We start from the raw sequence: 20,676 nt of genomic DNA on the forward strand, positions 1-20,676 counted from the left end.
GCTGAGAGGAGGATGGTCAGTGATGGGAGGGGCCACACTTGACCAGCTATGCACACTCTTGCTCTGTATTCGACCTAAACCTCCTGTCAGGACTCTGATGATGAACTTGGGAGGAAGTTACTGCACCCCTTTGTTCCTCCTCCCGTTGCCTGTTCCTTGTCTGTTTAATTGGCCTAGGGAGAACAGGTGGTACAGCCTAGCTTTTTATGGATGCCAGGGTCCAGGCTAGTAACCTAACAGCTCTGGTCATACCATTCCTTGTTTCCAGAACTTCTCCCTCAATCTGAGGACCAACCACTTAAATCGGGAGGCTAGGGTGGACTTTTTTCCTATTCAAACAGTGATGCCCTCTTAGCTCTTGTCAGAGCTAAACTGGATCAGCATCCTTGACAAGCTCATGATTCTCAAGATGTCAAGAAACTCCTGATTCCAGACTTAAACTAACACCTTCTACTCTTCTCTAGTCTGGTCATCGCTGCAGGATGTCTGGGGTAAAAAAAAGCAAACACACAAACAAAAAACCAAAGACAACAAAAACAAAACCAAAACCAAAAAACCCCTGAGTAGCATGTGATCAATTCAAGGTCAATGACGATTTCTCTACCCAAGAAAGAATCAGACTTTACTTGTGGAGAAAGTGGGCAAAACAAAACAAAACAAAACATTTTGAGGGTTGCTGGGATGATGGGATTCCTTAATACCCCTCAACTATGTCAGATTCCTCATTACCAGAACACACTCTCTTGTATTGTAGTTGTGTATGTGTCTGCGGATGGGCATACATGTGTGTGCAGGTTCACATGGACATCAGAGGCCAGCCACAGGTGCCATTTCCTTGGATACTGTCCATCTTTGAAGCAGAGTCCCTCACTGGGACCTGGGTTTGCCTGTCATCTTCTCAGAGGTGATATTGTGGGTGTAAGTCAGGTCCAGGCTCTTCCCATGGGTCTGGTGGTGATCCTTGTAGTCCTGCAGCACACACATTACTGACGAAGCTGACCCCCAGCCCTGCTCTAATAAGTCCCTTAGTGAAGAAAACGGTAAGTGTTGGCATAATTCTCTGACCATTGTTTAGTGAGGGAGCAGGTGTAGTCTTTCAGCAAGGGCTGCAGCTTTGTCTAAATGCACAGACTCTACACTTAGTTTACAGGTGCCTGATGGGTAACCATGATGGCTAACCTTGACTGGATTGAAATGATCCCCTGGAAACAGCTGTTAGAGAGAGTGTTTCCTGAGATAATTAACCTAAGTAGAGAGAATCTGCCTTGCATGTGGGCGTCACTATCCCCTAGGCTGGACCTAGAGAGGGAGGAGGGATGGAGCCAAATGATTCAGGGACACTACGTCTCCTGGCCAGCCAGTGCCATGTGTCCCCGCTACCATGATATCCACTCTTAGCTCATGTGCACTGCAAAGAATCCTGCCGAACATGGAAGGAAGCCACGACTCAAAACGAACCTTTCTGATTTATAAGTTGTTTCTCTAGGGCGTTTGTCACCACAACACAGACATCTGGTGAGCACAGGGAAGCCTGACAATTCTGCCTTCTTTTGTGTTGCTCTCCGTTCCTACTTTAAACGTGCCCAGCTCTGCACATAACACGGTTGCTTTCCAAGACCACTAAATCTCTCTTCTCTTCATTTAAGGACAAAGACACTAAGACAAGAAGAACTAAGATATTGTCATGATTTGCAGAGACCTAACAATCCACTGGTCTGTAGTGGGTTGACTTGAAGCCACTTGTATCCTAACGCTAATTTTGGCCCCCCAAACTGGTTGCCCTAGAGACAAGAAGAGAGTCTTCACATAAGTGACCCTGCCCCCAAGTTATTTCTGATTGGCAAATAAAGATGTCAACAGCCAATAGCTGGGCAGAAGAGATATAGGTGGGGTTTAGGTTTTGAGGGTTGGATTGGAGGAGGACCTGTGAGGGAGGAAGAACATGCAGGAGAGGGGTAAGGAGAGCCGCGGTGGGTTAGCTGAGCCATAAAAATGTAGCCATGTGGGGTTGGGGATTTAGCTCAGTGGTAGAGCGCTTACCTAGGAAGCGCAAGGCCCTGGGTTCGGTCCCCAGCTCCGAAAAAAAGAACCAAAAAAAAAAAAAAAATGTAGCCATGTGGGCTAGCCAATCGGAGCTAAGAGCAGCCCAGGTGAAACATAGTAAGTAATAACTCGGGGTTATCGATAGGAAAGTAGATTCTAACAGCATGGAGGGTAGATATCTGCCCGGCTCTAAAAGCCGTGTGCGCGTGTGTGCGCGTGTGTGCGCGTGTGTGCGCGTGTGTGCGCGTGTGTGCGCGTGTGTGCGCGCGTGTGCGCGCGTGTGCGCACGTGTGTGCGTGTGTGCGTGTGTGTGTGTTTAATCTGGGAACTCAATAACCAAAAAGTGGGGTAGAAACCCTAGACCAGGAATTAAATATTTAATACAACACTGGTCAGTTGTTAACCCTTGCAACATGCTTTCTGACCACTAGGGGTCTCCAGTCACTACCCCAAACTCCTGCTGACCTTCGCTCCTTTCTGCAATCACCTTCTACATCAGGAGGGACAGGGCAATAAGCATCTTGTGACAGGGACCGAAACTCTTCCAGAGGACAGCACCTCCATCAGAACAGATGAGGCTCCCACATTCACTCTGAGTGTTATGGTTTGATAGCGCTGTTTTGAGAGGTTGTGGAACCTTGAAGAGGTGGAGCCTTGCTGAAGGGAGTCTGTCACTGGGCACAGGCCTGGAGGTTTCATAGCCTCTCCCTCCTAACTGTTTTCTCGCTGCCATTTCTCCAGCCCCTCTTTTTAAAACAATTAGTTAATTAATTAATTCATTTCTAGAGTTTTAATCTGTTTTATTCCACAATTTGGGTTTCCTCATGGAGAGGACTGCTTGGGGTAGAAGGCATAGGACTGGGGACCAGTGTTTGCCAACTCAAGTCCTTCATGACTGTTCTTGAACAAACCCTTGGTAGCTCCCTAAATTCCACCTTTCTCTTATGAAAAAATGAGGCTTGCAGGCTTCCCTGGCTGGAATTCCATCCTCGCTATAGCCCTGGGAGAGAAGGTAATAGCAAAGCATTGAGCTCCTGTCCTGCCTGTCTTTGCCTCAATCCCAAGACTATACCAGGGATTCGTGTGATGGTGTGAAATGTTGCTTTGGATATCATGTCTGGAAGCTTAAAGTGTGTCTTAGGGTTTCTATTGCTGTAAAAAGACCCCATGACCATAGCAACTCTTAAAAGGAAAACATTCCACTGGGGCTGGCTTACAGTTTCAGAGGTCCAGTCCATTATCGTCATGGCGGGAAGCTCAGAGGTTTATTCCATTGTCATCGTGGTGGGAAGCACGGCAGCGTGCAGGTAGGCAGGGAGCTGGAGGAGTTGAGGGTTCTACCCCTTGATCCACAGGCAGCAGAAGGAGACTGTGAGCACCAGTGGGCATAGCTTGAACACATATGACCTCAAAGCCAGCCTCCAGTGACACTTCCTCCAACAAGGTCACATCTCTTCCAATAAGTCTATACCCCTGAATAGTGCTACTCCCTATGACCAAGCATTCACAGGAGTCTACAAGGGCCAAACCTATTCAAACCACCACAAGGAGGAAAAAAAACAAAGATAGCAGACCATCAATACAGATTGATACCCACAGAAATCTCCCAGTTACAGGTGCTCCAGATCTTCAGGGGACACTGCAGGGAACATGAGGGTGAGATTTGACAGCCTGGGATGAATAGAAAGCTAAGCACACACTGCTCTAGACCCTCACATCTGCCCAGAGGATCCCATGTCCGTGTGTTCTGTTCTGTGTGCACGACTGCCTCTCCCTTCCTCATAGCGAATTAGGGCAACGGAAGAGCTCCAGGAAGGCTGGTAAAGTTTTCTAGCAAACGAGTTTGCAGGTAGATGCGGTGCAGGGAAGGGAATCACCAGGCATCCCAGAGGCACTTTTTTTTTTAATGCTGCAGTTATGTGCATATGCATACCTGCCATGAAGTTTGCATGAAAGTCAGAGGACAGCTTGTGGGATTCAGTCCTGACCTCACACTGGGTGGGTCCCAGGGATGGAACTCAGTCTTCAGGTGTGGCAGCAAGTGTGTGAGCCGCCTCGTCCACCTGGAGATGCTTTTCCCAGTAACATTTCTGCATCCGTGATGCCGCTGCTTTCTGGTACCAAAATAGGACACAATAGTTTGCTACTGGGGTTTCTTTTCTGTCTTCACCTGATGGGATGTTGGAGCTAGAAATGTGTTTCTGGGTCCCCGAGGCAAAGTCCAGCTACCTAGGAAGCTTTTCAGCAGAGTGGGGCAAGCCTTCTTCTCAGGAGCTCGGATTCCGCAGGTGTGGAGTAGGACCCCAACGTTGTTTAAAAGCTCCTGCTGTGGGGGTTGGGGATTTAGCTCAGTGGTAGAGCGCTTGCCTAGAAAGTACAAGGCCCTGGGTTCAGTCCCCAGCTCCAGAAAAAAGAAAAAAAAAAGTTCCTGCTGTTTGGGACTGCCTCTGAGAAGCCCTCAGCCTGGGAGTGGATCTGTCCTGAGTACTCAGGGAGCCCTGCCTTTCTAAGACAAGAGAGAACCGCTCTGCTCAACTGTACCATCCTTGGTGGCAACAGTCGATCCTGGGAATTCTTCTCTACACTCACATTTGCCTCTTGTTAACTCCATGCTGTGTAACCTCATCCTGATGCTATCTTGACCATCCTCCTATGTGTATGTGAGCCTGGTGTTTATGATCCCCATCCTTGCAGGAGCCTTTCTGGGTCCCCTCTGTGTGTGAGACTTTACCAGGGGGGAGACAGAGCACGCATGTCTACTTATCTCAGAAAGGGAACCGATGGCGGACCGAAGCAATGATCACACCAAAATCCAACTTGGCGAAGTGTTGATTCTTAAGGGGGGTTGCTAACTTGAGCATGGGCGAGGCTCTGTTTCCAGGATTGGGTGCATCAGGGAAAATCTCATGGGTGATAGCCCACAAGAGCTGTACCCCAAGCTCCCTCCACAACCTGCAGGCAGCTTGACGGGTCCCAGGGTTTCCTCTCAGCACAAAGGCTGGTCGGAGCTTCGCCCTCCCAGCAGCTGCTTACAGATTTATAACCCTGCTACCCCCTGGGGAACTTTGCATGTTTCTACTTCTTGGGAAGGTTTTCTGCTTCTTGAGTCTCCTGAGCCCCAGCCTCCCTCCTAGAGGGAACTTCTGTGCAGCAGTCCCACACCGATGGCAAAGTCTACAGATTTCTCTGAAATGTCATCAATATTATTTAAGAGTTTGCGCTTCATGTTGGTCGCGACACGCTTTTACATCTATAAAAGAACACACGAGGCACACGAGCAATCATGAACCCGCATACTGTGACAACATCTGCAAAGCAAAATTAAGATATTTAGCTCCACGGTGTTTCCCACTTCCTTTTTTAAAGAGACTGGAACTGCTTTTCAATGTGGGGTAAATACACATTATCTACAAGGTTTGTGTCTCGTTGAAATATGGAAAGATTAACAGGGCAGTGGATATCCCTGTGTCTGTTACAATTCAGGTAGGCGAGGTCTTTGTGGTGGTTTATAGTGTCAATTCGACAAGATTTACAATCACCTAGGAGACAGACCTCTGGGCATGTCAGTGAGGGAGTTTTTGATTGGTTTAATTTTGAGGGGAAGTCCTACCTTGAGCATGCGCACGGCAGCACTCCGTGCGCTGCGGCCCCGGATAGAATAGCAAGGTGGAAATGAACCAAGTATCCGCCATGGTAGTCTCTCTGGGTGACCAGCTGCTTCGCGCCCCTGTGATCTTGTTTTCCTGGATGGCTGTAGTGGTGACTTTAGTGCCTCTGCTTTATGCTCCCAACCAGTCACTCACTTCCAGCCAACCCCCACTAGTTCTTTAGATCTACAAATGTAACACACACACACACACACACACACACACACACACACACACACTAGCTAATTTTTTAAAACTGTCTTTGCTAACTCAATGACTGGGCACTTCTAATCCTTCGCCTGCTACCCTAGGTCCATTGGCTACTGGCATCTTTATTGATCAATTAAAAACCAATTGGGGACAAGGACCTTTATAAAGCGTGTGGACCTGCAGATTCCCAATTGAATCAAAGCATTAGAAGCAATCTTCGACAGATGGTGTCGCGAATTTGGAAGGTTCTGGAAGCTTTAAGAGGTGAGACCTACATGGAGGAAGTACACACGAGGGGTGTGCCTCAAAGGTTACTTACAAGGCCCGGTCCACCACTCCATCTGTTTCCTATCCGTCATGCTGTAACATGCTTCCTGCTACATGCTCAGAATCCTCAGAGCCAAGGACTAAGCTATTCGCCAGTCTGAGCTCTCTCAGGGCACTACGCCATACAAGCAACACCACGTTCACAATCTGTTGATTGCCCCGCCCTGGCTCCTCCCACCCCAGAACGCCACCAAATCTCTTATTCTGCACTTACTTGCTTTTCCCAGTCGTTCACTACGGCTGTACCTGTAGGCACATTTAGTTAGCAGTTTCTCCCAATTTATCTCTCTGCCTTCCTTTGTCCTAGCCTGGCTCTCATTGTAACCATGGGTATTGCCAGATCCCAGGTTAGTGGTGCAGCCTTATGCTCAGTCACCATGGCCCCCTTGGCTCTTCCCTCTTTCTTGGTGACAGGGGGACAGTAAACGCTTCTGGCTGGCACCAGCTCATAAGAGTCCTGTCTTAGCTCCTGTCGCCCAATACTTCTCTTCCCATATTCTGGAACTCTGCTTTGGTGTCTCTCCCCTTCTCTCTCTCTCAAATGATCTCATTTCCATGCAACAGGACCACTCTCTAACCCTCTTCTCCTCTGAGCTTTAATGGATGTAACCGTCAGGCTCCTGGACACCTCCGCAGATGCCTAATCTTAGCTTTGAATTTGTGTGTGAAAATTATAATTCTTTACTTCTTATTAAACTTCTCTTCAGCCTTTCCCATCTCAGTAGATGGTAATTTCATTCTGCCAAAATTCTCAGAGTCATTCTGAAGTCTTCCTTCCCTCTCAAATATCACATCTAACTCAGCACATCCTGTGAGCTCTGCATCTGGAACCCGTCCCAAGTTCTCCCACTTTTCACGTCCCCCACCACCGCCAATGTGGTGACAGCCACTCGGTGTCTTGCCTGAATCCTGTAGGACCAGCCAGTCTGCCCTTCTCTTGCATCCCACTCCGGTCAGTTGGGAAGTTTCTGTTCAGCAACTAGTCAGACATTGACTGTGGCCTTCTCCAGGACCTCCAGAGACTTCTAGTCTCCACTAACATCCAAATCTAGTTCCTCTGTGCTGTGACCATCTGGCAAGAATAAAGACATTCTAAAGAGACATTTGTGTGCCTTCTTTTGACGATCAGACTAAAAACAATAGAATCCAAGATATTGGAATTTCTTGGAAATCTCATGCTAGGAAAAGAAAAATGTCAAAGCCTGGTGTACACAGAGGGGGAGCTCGTCTCCCAGGAAGCGATTTCACAGATTCTCACAACCTGTCAGACCGGAGCTGAGACTGTGATTGATTGGTGATGGGCAGGACCACACCTTGACCAGGGCTGCTTAGCTATGCATTTCTCTTGTCGTTTATAAACCTGCACCTTATAACAGTACCCCACAGATGGTTTGGGAGAGTCACTGGTCCTCATTTTTGTTCCTGTTCTCCGTGTGGCCCCATTAAATACACCTTTTTGTCTGCTTTCCCCCCCTCCACGGGTCCATCTTAACCTAATGATTACTTAGGGTTTTACTGCTGTGGCCACCATGTCCAAGGTTCAGGGGTTCAGTCCATTATCAGGGTGGGAGTATGGCAGCATCCAGGCAGGCCTGATGCAGGAGGAGCTGAGAGTTCTACATCTTGTTCTGAAAGCAAACAGGAGAAGACAGCTTCCAGGCATCTAGGACAAGGGTATTAAAGCCCATGCCCACAGTGACACTTGTGCTCCAACAAGGCCACACCCACTCCAACAAGGCCACACCCACTCCAACAAGGCCACACCCACTCCAACAAGGCCACACCTCCTAATAGTCACTCCCTGGCCGAACATATTCAAACCATCACACTATTAACTGTTTAGTTGAGGTGGGGAGGCTGACCCTGACTTATTAGGCCCACCAAGGCCCAGGCTCTGATCCCAACAACTCCAATGTCAATGGTATGGCTTTGGCTTCATTTCCAACTCTACTCTCACCTCCCTTACCCTTGAGCACTCTACCAAAGCTATTCCGGCTTCCATTCCCCAAGTGTGAAACACAACCTCACTCAAAATCATCAAAGGCATCCTTCTCCACCTCCCTCCCCCATTCTAGAAACAGGGCCCTACGATGTAGAGCTCCTGGTTGGCTTGGAACTTCTATATAGACCCCAATGGCCCTGAACTCACCGAGATCAGCCTCCCCCTGCCTTCTTCTTGCTTCTGCTGGCAACGTCAACACACCCCCTACATTACTAGCTTCAATCTATGCTCATATCTCCCTCACCTGGAGACCATCCCTACCCACCTTTCTGATGGGAGCATTCTACCATCAGTGTTTTATATATAAAACCATTACTAATGTATTCTGTGTATAACAAATGATGCATATGAGGCATTTAACGACTGAGTGGAAGGGATGCTTCTCTAGCGAATTCTTAAGATGGGGACAAATCACACACTCATTCTACTGATTAGGTGTTGGACTTTAGTTTGTTTCTGAGCAACAAGACCCAGCAATCACCCAGACCAAAAGAGCTTATCATGAGACATGGGGACAGACTGTTGACGTCAATATTGAAAATGGCAGTTGGGTTTCCCAGGGACACTGAGCAGTGTTCACCCTGGGTCCCCAGGGACACTGAGCAATGTGCTTGACACCTTGTGTCTGTACCAGTCAGTTCCTTTCACCCTATAGCTTCACAGCTCATAGTTTCCCTCAATGCCCACAGCACCTCCAGCCTATCGATCCCACCCAAGCCCAGCTACCTCCAAAGAAAGCGGCTTCTCTTTCAAACCCAAGCCATTCCTACTTGGCCAGTTAGCGACTTGGCCAGTTAGCGTGCCAGGCCACACAATGACCAGAGAATGAACGGTCTACTGTCAACTAGAAGGTTGATGTTGGATCCTCATAATCAATATAGCTATATAGAAGTTTATGTGCCCTGTCCAGATATGTGTGTGTGTGTGCATGTGCTCACGTATGTGTGTGTACATATGTGTAAGTACACACATATGTGTGCATACTCGTGGGCACACCTTTGGAGGTCAGACCATCTCAGCTGCTGGTGTTCCTTAGGCCACACCCATCTGGCTTCTGGAGACATGGTTTCTCGCTGTGTGGAACTTTGGGCTCTTCCTGTCTGTCTCTCTCCTGCTGCTGGATCCCAAAGGTGCCATCTGGTGGGCCCTGAGGGATTGGTGTTGGGTCCTTGTGTTCACAAGGGAAACACTTTATAGGTGGAGTCTATCTCGTGGTATCCCCCAAGACCCTGGAATACACACACTTGAACGACGCCTATAAACTGCGCAGAGTATCCTGAGCATCCTTCGGATGAGGCGGGCCATATGTTATGATGGACAGATAAGCATTTGTCTCCCCTCTGTAGAATGGAGAGCTCTGTTTATAAGTTTGCTTCCTCAAGACCGTGTATCTGTGATCACATGACTTGGTGGCTCCTGTCACTATGAAGAGGCTGCAGCTGAGAAGAGGTGTCTGGTTGACATCCAGAGGAACAGCTCCTTGTCTTTTCTTTGTATGAAAGTCTTTACAACTGCCAGTTTGAGACAGCTCCCCGCTACACTTGATGCATTAGGGCTGCTCTTAAGGCAATCTGCACCTTGAAAGCCACTTGATGTCTTTCTCCTCAGCTTGACTCTGACTTTCAGTCTTCTCTCTTATCCATGGTGCTTATCTTTCCTCAAATAAAAGGAAGTAAATTTTGCCATCTCCTGAGGAGGAGAGAAGAAAAAGCTAAGAGCTGCCTCAGGCAAAGGCCAGAGCATCATGGGAGAGCAGAAGACGCTGGAGTTCGTGGTGGTGACATGTGCTGAACTCTTGAGACCTGATGTTAGAGAAATTTGGGAGATCCATTAATAAGGGTAATTTCAGCTGGCCACAATGGCACGCACCTGTGATCTTGGCCCTTGAGAGGTGGAAGCAGGAGGATCGGGAGTGCAAAGTCATTCTAGGCTACGTAGCAACCTCAGACTCGGCACATCTGACTCTGTTGAGCATGAACTGCTCATTCTCTCTGCTGAAGGCTCCTCCTTGTTATCTTATAGAATCAGCTTTTGTTCTGTAGATGAATCTCCTTGCTTGGTTTTCTGATTTTTTTTTCTTCTTTTTCTTTTTACTTTTTTTTTTTTTTTTTTTCGGAGCTGGGGACCAAACCCAGGGCCTTGTGCTTGTAGGCAAGCCCTCTACCATTGAGCTAAATCCCCAAACCCCCTGATTTATTTTTATTTGTTGTTGTTTGTCTGTCTTTATTAAGGCTCTCTCTCTCTCTCTGTCTCTCTGTCTCTCTGTCTCTGTCACACACACACATACATACACACACACATACACACATACACACACACACACACACACACACCTGTTTAGTTAATAACACCTGCTTTTCTAGGGAAATGCTTAGTTTCCATGCTTTTATTATACCTTGATTTTTAATACATGTTTATAAAACTAAATAAATCCCTCGGTCATCACCGCTCTTGCCGTGCGGGCTCTAGGTCTTTACTACACACTTGCTTCAGTGCTAATCATAGAAAGTAGCGTGTTTGTGATGACATTTCCATCGCAAGCCCTCTGGTCTTCTTCATGCTTCCCATCCCCCACTACTCCTCCTTTCCCTCCACATCCCTGGCAGACACCCTTTTACTTAACTTCCCCACGACAGGCAGGAGGCATTTGTCTCTGGGTCTGTCCGTTTGCCATAGTGTGCTCAGCATGGGGAGCTGCAGTCATATCCGGTTTGCTGAATCTGACTTGTTTGCTCCTGACTGTGGCTGACATAAACCCCACTGTGTGTTGTTGGCATGTAGCATCCTCAGATGCCCCTGTGAGTGACACCTGGGCATAGGACATGGGTGTGCAGCAGGTGACTTTGATTTTGGGGGTGCATACCCCGAAGTAGAAACATCAAAAATTTTATATCTGTCTGTCTGTCTGTCTGTCTACTTTTGCTTATTTCCATTTGATTTTTATATTAAGATAAGAGTAAGCCAGGAGAACACTTGAGAGCCTTCTCAGGGTCAGCCCCTCTCCCTCATTGTAATGGTCAGTTGCTTTTCCATGTGATCAGAGACTGTCTTATTTCTGAGTTTTGAAATCTGTGTAAGATTTTTCTCTCTGACTTACACAAAAGCAGGTTTTAGTTATGACTGGTGATTTTTTTTGAGGTCGTTATATAACTTTTTTAATTTCAGAAAAAATTCAGACATGTACATGTATATATTTATATCTGTGTGCATATACATATTCACACACACATTCAAAATGTAGGCCCCTGCCTATTAGTTAGAGCGTGTGGGTGTCTACAAATCCGTGGGTCTGGATTGACACTCCTTAATTTAATCTTTAGACACTTGAATCTGGGAGATTTCAAGTTTCTAGGAGAGAGAAGTTTTACATTTTCACTATGACTATAAATTTTTCAAATTCTCTTTACCCTTCAGTCATCTGTCTGTCTATCTATCTACCTATCTATGGTCTATCTATCTGTCACCTCTGTCTGTCTGTCTGTCTATCTATCTATCTATCTATCTATCTATCTATCTATGGTCTATCTATCTATCTATCCATCCATCTATGTATCTATCATCAGTCAACCTATCTTCTATTGTCAATCAATCTATAATCAAGCAATCTATCATCTATCATCATTCTATCTGCCAAGCTATCATCTCCTATCTACTTATCTATCAAACTATGTCTGTCTATCTATCTATCATCAATCAATCTCTATCTATAATCTTTTTATCATCTATCTATCTACCATCAATCATTTATTATCAATCATTCTGTCATCAATCTATCTGCCTATCCATCATATATATATATATATATATATATATATATATATATATATATATATATATATATATAATGTGTCTGCCTGCCTGCCTGCCTGCCTGCCTGTCTATCTATCGCCCTATCTTATCTTGGGTGCCACAGCACCCGTGTGGAGAAGACAGCAGGAGGACTCAGCTCTTCCTCCACCACCATGTTCCAGGGATAGAACTCAGCTCGCTGGGCCTTCTGGGGGGCATCAGTCGTCATCTGCTGAGCCTCCTCGCTGACTCTCTTGTTATTTTGTATATTTTCTACACAGACAAGGATCGTTGCTTGTAAGTCTTCACCGAAGGAAATATCTCTCAACTGCATTAGCTCTTTGGTCCTATTTAATGCTTTCTTTTAAACTGTGTTTGGCTTGTTGCTATAAACGGGTTTTTTAAATAACTCACGCGGTATAATGCTTTGCTCATTTGTGCACTCTAAGAAAGCTGTGGAGTGTGCTCGTTCTGAAGTCTCTCACAGAGAGTGAGGCTTGCACCTTTAGGTACTTTGTATCTAAAGTCTGTATCTCCATTATTTTATGTTTCTGTTGCCGGCATTCATGCCTACACACTGCATTTGTTCTTGGTGCTCATGGAGGCAAGAAAAATGTTTTTTGGTCCCCTGATACTGGAGTTATAGATGGTTGTGAGCCACCGTGTGGATGCTAGAAATCAAACGCAGACCCTCTACAAGAGCATCCTGCGCTCTTAAGCATGGAGACAGTTCTCTAGCCCCTTCAACTCAAGGTTTGTTTTTTTTTTTTTTGTAACAATTAATGTAAAAAGAGACTGTCAATTTGAAAAAGAGCTAGAAGTGGTGTCTTAGTTGGGGTTTTCATTACTCTGAAGAGACACCATAACCAAGGAACTCTTACAAAGGACATTTAATTGGGGGCTGGCTTATAGATTCTGTGGTTTGGTCTATTATCATCATGACAGGAAACATGGCAGCATCCAGGCAGCAGAAGACTGGCTTCTAGGCAGTTAGGCGGAAGCCCCAAAACCCCACTACCACAGTGACACACTTTCTCCTAATAATGCCACCTCCCTGGGCCAAGCCTACTTTAACCACCATAGGTGGTATATGGACAATGATGTAATTATATGATAACATCAAAAGTAAAATAAACAATAATAAAGACCATGTGAAACAATTTTAATGTACACATTTAATTTGTGTTTATTTAAGTATTTTAACAGATTAATCTTACTTTTCACTACTTACTAGGTCATTTCCTTTTTTGTTGTTCACTTCTTGCTTTTCGAGAATACTATCTGGGGATCAATGATTTTGTGGAGTGGTGAGTACTCAGTCAGTGAAGGTGACACCCTCAGTTCAGTCAGGAGCACAGAAGACATCGGTATATACAGTTGTAGTCCCATCACTTCAACCTCCTGCCTCCCATCACCGTGGAAGCTGCTTTCTTGCCCAACATGGACTTCTCGGCACATACCCTTTAGCTCTGAAGCTCTTGGGATGGATGGATGGATGGATGGATGGATGGATGGATGGATGGATTGCCCAATAAGCTTGCAGGTGCCCCGCCTGACCGGAAGACAGACCAGGAGCACACTCACCTCTCCCACTCGGCCTCTGCCTCTGCATCTCCCAGATCATTTGGAATTTTAATATCAGCCTGTGATGAACTTGTCTCATTTGACGATGGAGTCTTCCTTTAACTCAGCTTGGATTTCTCTTTTTCCCATTTTTCACAACTTCCACCTTGAGGGGGAAAAAAAGATGTTTCTTTGGCTACCGTGCACATCGGTGCACATCTCAGTGGCTTCTCAGATGGGTTGGCAAACTTGATCCGTGTATCATGTCATCTGGATTTCAGCCCCATGCAGGAATAATTCAGATGCTAGCAAAATTCTAGGTTCACCTACAGACCTGTGTACCTGTCTTTGTGTGTGTGTGTGAGCATGCACAAGTGGATTTGTGAGTGCACACACATGTGTATACACTTGGGTGTGGAGGCCAGAGGTTGATGCCCAGTGTCTTTCTAAATTTTTCTCTGCCTTAGTTTTTGAGACAGTGTCTCTCACTGAACTTGGCTTTGCTTGGAGGGATGGATGTATGGATGTATGGATGTGTGGATAGATGTATGAATGCATGTATGTATGTATGTATGGATGGATAGATGGATGGATGAATAGATAGATGGTTATGGATAGAAGGAAGGAAAGATAGATGGATGGGTGGGTGAATGGATGGATAGATGGATAAATGGATGGATGGATAGAAGGAAGGAAGGATGGGTTTATGGATAGATGTATGGATGCATGGATGGATGGATGGATGGATAGATGGATGGATGGATGGATAGATGGCCAATGAGGAGCTCCAGGGAGACTCCTAAGGAGTCTACTTCCCCAGCACTGGAATTTCAGACACACCCCACCACACCTAGAATTTTTACATGGGTTCTTCAAACTGTACTCAGGTCTTCATGCTTGCATGGCAAGCGCTTCTTTGGCTAAAGATCCATAGACCTTCAAATGGGTTTCTCATGCCAATCAATGTCATCTACAGGAGGTTTGATGTTGGCCTAATTGTCCTCCTCTGTGGGTATCAATGGACCACAGACCATTGGCCACCATCATTCATGCCACTATTTTATTACCCAGATATCCATTTCCTACCCGCATGCACACACACTTAGGAGAAAGCCTCTCCACTCTCCATCACTGCTGCAGGATTCCCAAGGCTGCCTGAAGCCCCTCGCACCACGCAGTCCACAGGCCATTGGTTCAGGGTAGTCATGAACCTCAGAGAACCACACTCAGGCGAATCTTAAGACTAAGGTCCCCCAAAGTCAGGCTTCCTTCTCTTCCTTTCTGTACACAGAGAAGATGGTTGTCCAGTTGAGCCCAGCAGTCTACATAGAAGCTAGGTTTAGAGAGCCGCCAGATTCCATCTATCATAGAGCAGAAATGAAAGCAAATGTGGTCACCAAGCTCCTAAGTCAACACCCACTTGAAGCTCCTCCCACTAGGCTCCTCCCACTAGGCTCCTCCCACTAGGCTCCTCCCACAGGCACTGTGCAGACTGTTCATGCCCCCCAGCCACAGAGCTGTGCCTTGTGTGGTTCCTCAGGAGCTGAAGTGAGCAAGAAAGCAGCCATTCCTCCTGCCCAGAGGCCTAAGAGTTAGCTCTGTTTCCTGTTGTGGAACACAATCGCCTGGACTCTCTTTCATCCAAGGGGAATGTTGTTATTCCTCTCTCTCTCATAACTCACTCATTGACTTATTCTTTCCATTTACAAAACACCATGTACCAGGGATCCTGACGATCACTCGGGGTACAGTGGTGTAGATAGACAGATGAAGGCGCCTGCCTTGGTGGAGAGACTCAGTTACATGCAATGTGATGTAGACGGACTGTTTCAGGGGCTTACAGGCGCTGCCAGTGGAAGTGAAACATCTGCTTGTAGCCGGACGGCTTCATTTTATCACGTAACCACACTTAACCAGAGAAGACGGCTCAGCAGTTGAGGGAACTTGCGGCTGGCTCTTCCAGAGGACCTGGGTTCATTTCTTGGCACATCTGGTAGCTTACAACTGTCTGCGATCCGAAGCACTCGATGCCCTCTTCTGGCCTATGCAGGCACTGCACCACATGTTCATATTTACACAGAGACACGAATACGCGAATAATACACATAATGATAAATAAATAAATCTCAAAAAAAAAAAAACCCAAAAACCCACCATACTTGGAATGGCAGCTTGGGATGTGATTTGCTTTTTTTTCTCTCTCTCTTTCTTTCTTTCTTTCTTTCTTTCTTTCTTCTTAAAAAATTATTTTTATTGGATATTTTATGTATTTATGTTTTAAATGTTATCCCTTTCCCCCTGCCCTATGCCCTACCCCCTGCTTCTATGAGGATGCTCCCATTCCCATCTACCCTCTCCCACTTCAACGCCCTGGCATCACCCCACACTGGGAAAATGAGCCTTCAGAGGACCAAGGACTTTCCCTCCTATTGATGTTGGACAATGTCATCCTCTGCTACATGTGTCACTGGAGTCATGGGTCCCTCCATGTGTACTCATTGGTTGGTAGGGATTTTTTTGTGTGTGTGTGCTGATATGCACAAGACCAGAGCCCATGCTTGTCTGTGAGTCTGCCCCACCTACACGCCACTCTGTGCCTCTGGGACTGGTACTTTCTGTTCTAAAATACTTTTTAAATAATACATCAAATCTAAGATACCCAGCCCACACAGTGCACCAGATACCAGGAAGCCCTTCCAATGCGCCATGCTTCTGGTGTGCTGGCTCCTTGCATGGGTTCATCTTTATTTCAGCATCAAGCTAACTGATTATTAACTCTAACTGGTTATAAAATTCTAGATTCTATATCTGTTTTCACATTCCTTTGTGACAGTGTTTGGTATCTCCTGTCATACGGTGTCATTAGCGAAGTTTCTTTTTAATCTACATACTGGGCTAAGGAACAGAGTGATCTTCTTCCATAAACTGTTGGCTGCCCAGCAGTTGGTAAAATTTCCACAAAAATCTTCTATGGACCTTCAGGTTTACCTCAGGCTGGGAGGGTGGGAAAGGGTCTTGTATTAGTCATGGTTCTCTAAGCAGAACTAAGAATGAATGTGTGCAAAGCATTTTAGAGGTTCTTTCTGTGTGTGTGTGTGTGTGTGTGTGTGTGTGTGTGTATGTGTGTGTGTGTATTTTAGAGTCTCTGCATGTGTGTGAAGTATTTTAGAGTCTCTCTCTCTGTGTGTGTGTGTGTGTGTGTGTGTGTGTGCGTGTGTGTAGAATATTTGAGAATGGCATACAGGCTATTGCCCAGCTATAATCCAACAATGGCTGTCCTAATTCGAAGAAAAAGATCCATTGTTGAATAGTTGCTCGGTCCTACAACAAGATGTCTCTGCAGTCCTGGAGTCCCAGAGGATTCCTAAAGAGCTGCTGGTATTCTGTCTACAGTGGAATCCTGAAGAAGCCGGTTCTCTTCTCGCCCCAGAGCATCCAAGCAAAATATCCCTTGCAGGCACGCCCAGATGCTTGAAGTTCTAGTTGATTCCAGATGTGCTCAAGCTGACAGTCAAGACCAGCCATCGCAGGTCTCAAAGGTGACACCACTGCATTAGTGCCTGGAAGCAGCTTTGAAGAGGGGCATGGGTGTTTCCATATTGAGCCAAAAGATGCTGGCGGTAGAAGCATTTCTGTGTATGCCCAGAGTCAGAGTCAAGAGATTGCTTCCAAGTGATTCCCTCTCTGATTAACTTTTAATTTAAATGTGTGGGATGCCCAGCAGTCTTCATTCATGGCTGAGTTTCTACTTAACGCTGAAGTCTACAGGATACCACATGTCCAAAACCTAAAGCATTTTCTTGTAGTGACTTTCAGGTAAGGATGGGGCTGGGGTAGAGCTTTGTCTCCAAGGGTCAGAATATAGGATATGATTTGAGACAAAGTTGTCCATTCAGTTTAACTCAGCAAATGTTTATCAGGTGCTTATCTGGGACCAGGAGGGACAGGAAATACAGAGCAGTGAAGGCAGCTGACAAAGTCTTGCTGTTGGAGACTCTATTTCAGTGGCGAACAAAGTACGTGCAAAGTCTAGGAAGCTTACAGTGGGTCACTGGTGAACAGGCTGGCTTCGTGTGTCAATGTGACACAAGTCGGAGTTATCACAGAGAAAGGAGCCTCCGTTGAAGAAAATGCCTCCATGAGACCCAGCTGTAAGGCATTTTCTCAATTAGTAATCAAGGGGGGAGGACCCAGCCCATTGTGGGTGGTGTCATCCCTGGACTGGTGGTCCTGGGTTCTGTAAGAGAGCAAGCCGAGCAAGCCAGGGGAAGCAAGCCAGTAAGTAACATCCCTCCATGGCCTCTGCATCAGCTCCTGCCTCCTGACCTGCTTGAGTTCCAGTCCTGACTTCCTTTAGTGAGGAACAGCCATGTGGAAGTGTGAGCTGAATAAACCCTTTCCTCCCCAACTTGCTTCTTGGTCAGGATGTTTGTGCAGGAATAGGAACCCTGAGTGGGACAACAGGTCACCACAGCTGGGGGACAAGGAACCAGAGAAGAGGACAAAAGGTTTGAGTGGTGAGGTTTGAATCTGATGCTCAGAATATGCATTCTGAGGGGGAGGAGGTGTCATTGAGCCAAGGCCTGGCGGGAGTGAGGGGCCTCCAGGTGTCTGGAGGAAGCAATTAGACCTCATGCTTGGTGGAAGGGGCAGCTAGAAATGCAGCTCAGCTGGTACAGACGCCCGCTGCGCATGCACAAAGGCTTAAGTTTTGATCACTAGTATCACATATCAGTCATGGCGGCAAATGGCCATGATCCCAGCACTCAAGATAGAGACTCTGGAGGAGCAGAAGTTCAGGGTCATCCCCGACTGGGGGCAGTTTGGAGAGTAACCAAGGTTACAGGGAAGACCCTGTATCTGAACCAAAACAAACAGAAAACAAAAGGAACTCGTGGTTTCCAAGGGCAGCTGGGACACCCAGGTGAGTGCAGTCTAGGAGCACAGGCAAAGGCATCCCAAAGGACAGATTCCTTAAACTACTCTTGGGTGTTTGACTTTTGTCCTCCCTGAGATGAAAACCACAAGAGATGCTAATCATGGGAGTCGCACTTCCTAACTTGGATTGTAATAGCATTACCCAGAATGCTCTTAGGCGGATGGGGGTGGGAGGAGCCTGAGGCTCTGAGGCTGTTGCTTCAGCTGTGGAGGACGGTGGAGCTAATATCATAGGCTAATGATTTTGCTGTAGGACGTGAGAAAGAGGGGGCCTAAGTGTGTTCACAAAAATTTAACCGAAGTCATGGGAGTCTGAAGCAGCTCTGGTTGGAGAGGAAACGTGATTTGCTGAGGAGAATTCTTTGTAGAGAATGTATACTGAGGCTTTGGTGATGATGAGGAGGATGTGGATGTTGATAGTGAAGATGGCGGTATGGTGAAAAGGACAATCATGCAGCTGCCGCCGCCACAGATGATAATGATGACGGTGCTCATGATTTGACCATGCTCAGCTGAGATGCCCATTGGAGGAAGTTGAGGCTCAGGGTTCCTGTGTTGGAATGTCACATCCGTGAGAAAGACGACTCCTTCTGCACCATTTCCTTTCAGAGGAAACGGTGGCTTCCATTCCTCCGATGCCACCTTACCCTGCTCCAGACTCCCTCCAGCGTGGGGCTCAGTAAGGAGAGGTGTCAAGCACTTGCTCTTTGACATCACTTTTTTAATTGGGTGTGTCGAATGTTCTTTGTCCCCCACATCCAGGACGAGCGCTTACCCAAGATCTCCCAGGTAGAACAATATAGATCTTTAATTAGATGTCTTAATGTTCTCCAACAGTAACAGCAGAAGGTGTGTGTGTGTGTGTGTGTGTGTGTGTGTGTGTGCGTGTGCACGTGCACATGCGCATGCATGTGTGCACATTCTGAGAAGCAGAGAAAAAGGGATCAAACCAGAGCAATACAGCAGCACCCAACTGTGGGTTAATGAGCACATTGATTTTAAACCTTAGACAATAGCTTCCAAGACACTGAATCCAGACACTGAATTTTCAAGAGTTGAGAGTTGATACATGTTGTGGTTTGCCTTGGAGTTCTCTCTGAATTTGTAAAATAAAGGCAAGAGCTCAAGATTTGGGCAGAGGGAGGAGTCGGGAGTGAGAGGGGAGGAGTCAGGAGAGGGGAGGAGTCAGTAGGGGGAGGAGTCAAGAGGGGAGGAGTCAGGGGAGGAGAAAGGAAAGAAGCGAGGAGAGTCGTCGTGGGAGAAGGAGAAGCTGGAGACCTGACAAATAAAAGGTGCAAGGGATGAGGGATTTGGGAGCTAGGAATAGGACAGTGTAGGGTGGATCTGCCCAATCTAGACGCTAGATTGTTTTCATATTAATTGAGTTGCGTTTTCTTTGTACTGGCCGATTTGGGTTGGAGAGGAAACTGCAACAAACTGCAACAGATACACACAAGTGTCTGATAAACGGACACAGATGTGAGGAGTCATCCCTACATTAGGGACCGACCACCTTTGCTGATGTTCCCGAGAATAAGGTCTCACTGCACTCAAACTCCAGTCAATACCTCTTAACTTTCTGTTCTTCATCTCCAGCTTCAAGTGGAAGATTCCAGCAGGGGGAATACTTTGTGTTTTTAGTTGGGGCAAACACAAGCACATACTGCTTCAAGTCAGGGTACATATGAGTAACTTCATCAGAACAAGGAATTCACATCAAATTTGCATAAAGTTGAGTGAATTTGCCAAGTAGACAGCTGGTATATTAAAAGAAGTCTATCAGTGGAAATGTCAGATGAATGTTTTCGATTGGTATGAAAAGGTTGGGAGGCATTTGGAAAGATGCTATGATGATCTATTACAGCTTGAAGTAGCCATGTGCCTGCCTTGCTAGATGCAATGTGTCAAAATCTCGACTTTTTCAAGTGTCTTACAAACCTTGTCCAAAGTAATAGAGGTAGGTACAGAAGCAGCCCACAGGACAATGAAATGTTAATGGCTTCAGGGATGTTTAAGGATCCCGTGATGGGAAGCCATCACAGTCACAGGGAAGCAAAACCTGTTCCTCAAACTCTATCCCCTCCAAGGTATGGCTGGGCTCAGGTTTTACTTTTTTAGCTTAGTTTCATTCCTGTTGCTTTGACAGAAACATTAAGA

The 20,676-nt window shown here is 46.4% G+C and overlaps 1 long non-coding RNA gene across 3 annotated transcripts; it reads right to left on the bottom strand.

Moving 5' to 3' along the window:
* Nucleotides 1–4,856: 4,856 nt before the first annotated feature.
* On the bottom strand, nucleotides 4,857–7,870 carry LOC147999619 (uncharacterized). Of its 3 annotated transcripts, none has more exons than XR_015644344.1 (4): nucleotides 7,732–7,870; nucleotides 7,130–7,299; nucleotides 5,654–5,794; nucleotides 4,857–5,293 (listed from the first exon to the last, which is right to left on the bottom strand). It is a non-coding gene; the product is annotated as an uncharacterized LOC147999619 (long non-coding RNA). The 3 variants fall into 3 exon arrangements; XR_015644342.1 differs by having other exon boundaries at nucleotides 4,873–5,351; XR_015644343.1 differs by lacking the exons at nucleotides 7,130–7,299; nucleotides 7,732–7,870 and adding an exon at nucleotides 6,220–6,333 and having other exon boundaries at nucleotides 4,873–5,351.
* Between the last annotated feature and the right edge of the window lie 12,806 nt (nucleotides 7,871–20,676).

Source organism: Rattus norvegicus, chromosome 19 (assembly GCF_021556685.1).
Source record: "Rattus norvegicus strain SHRSP/BbbUtx chromosome 19, alternate assembly SHRSP_T2T, whole genome shotgun sequence".
Taxonomy (NCBI): Eukaryota; Metazoa; Chordata; class Mammalia; order Rodentia; family Muridae; genus Rattus; species Rattus norvegicus.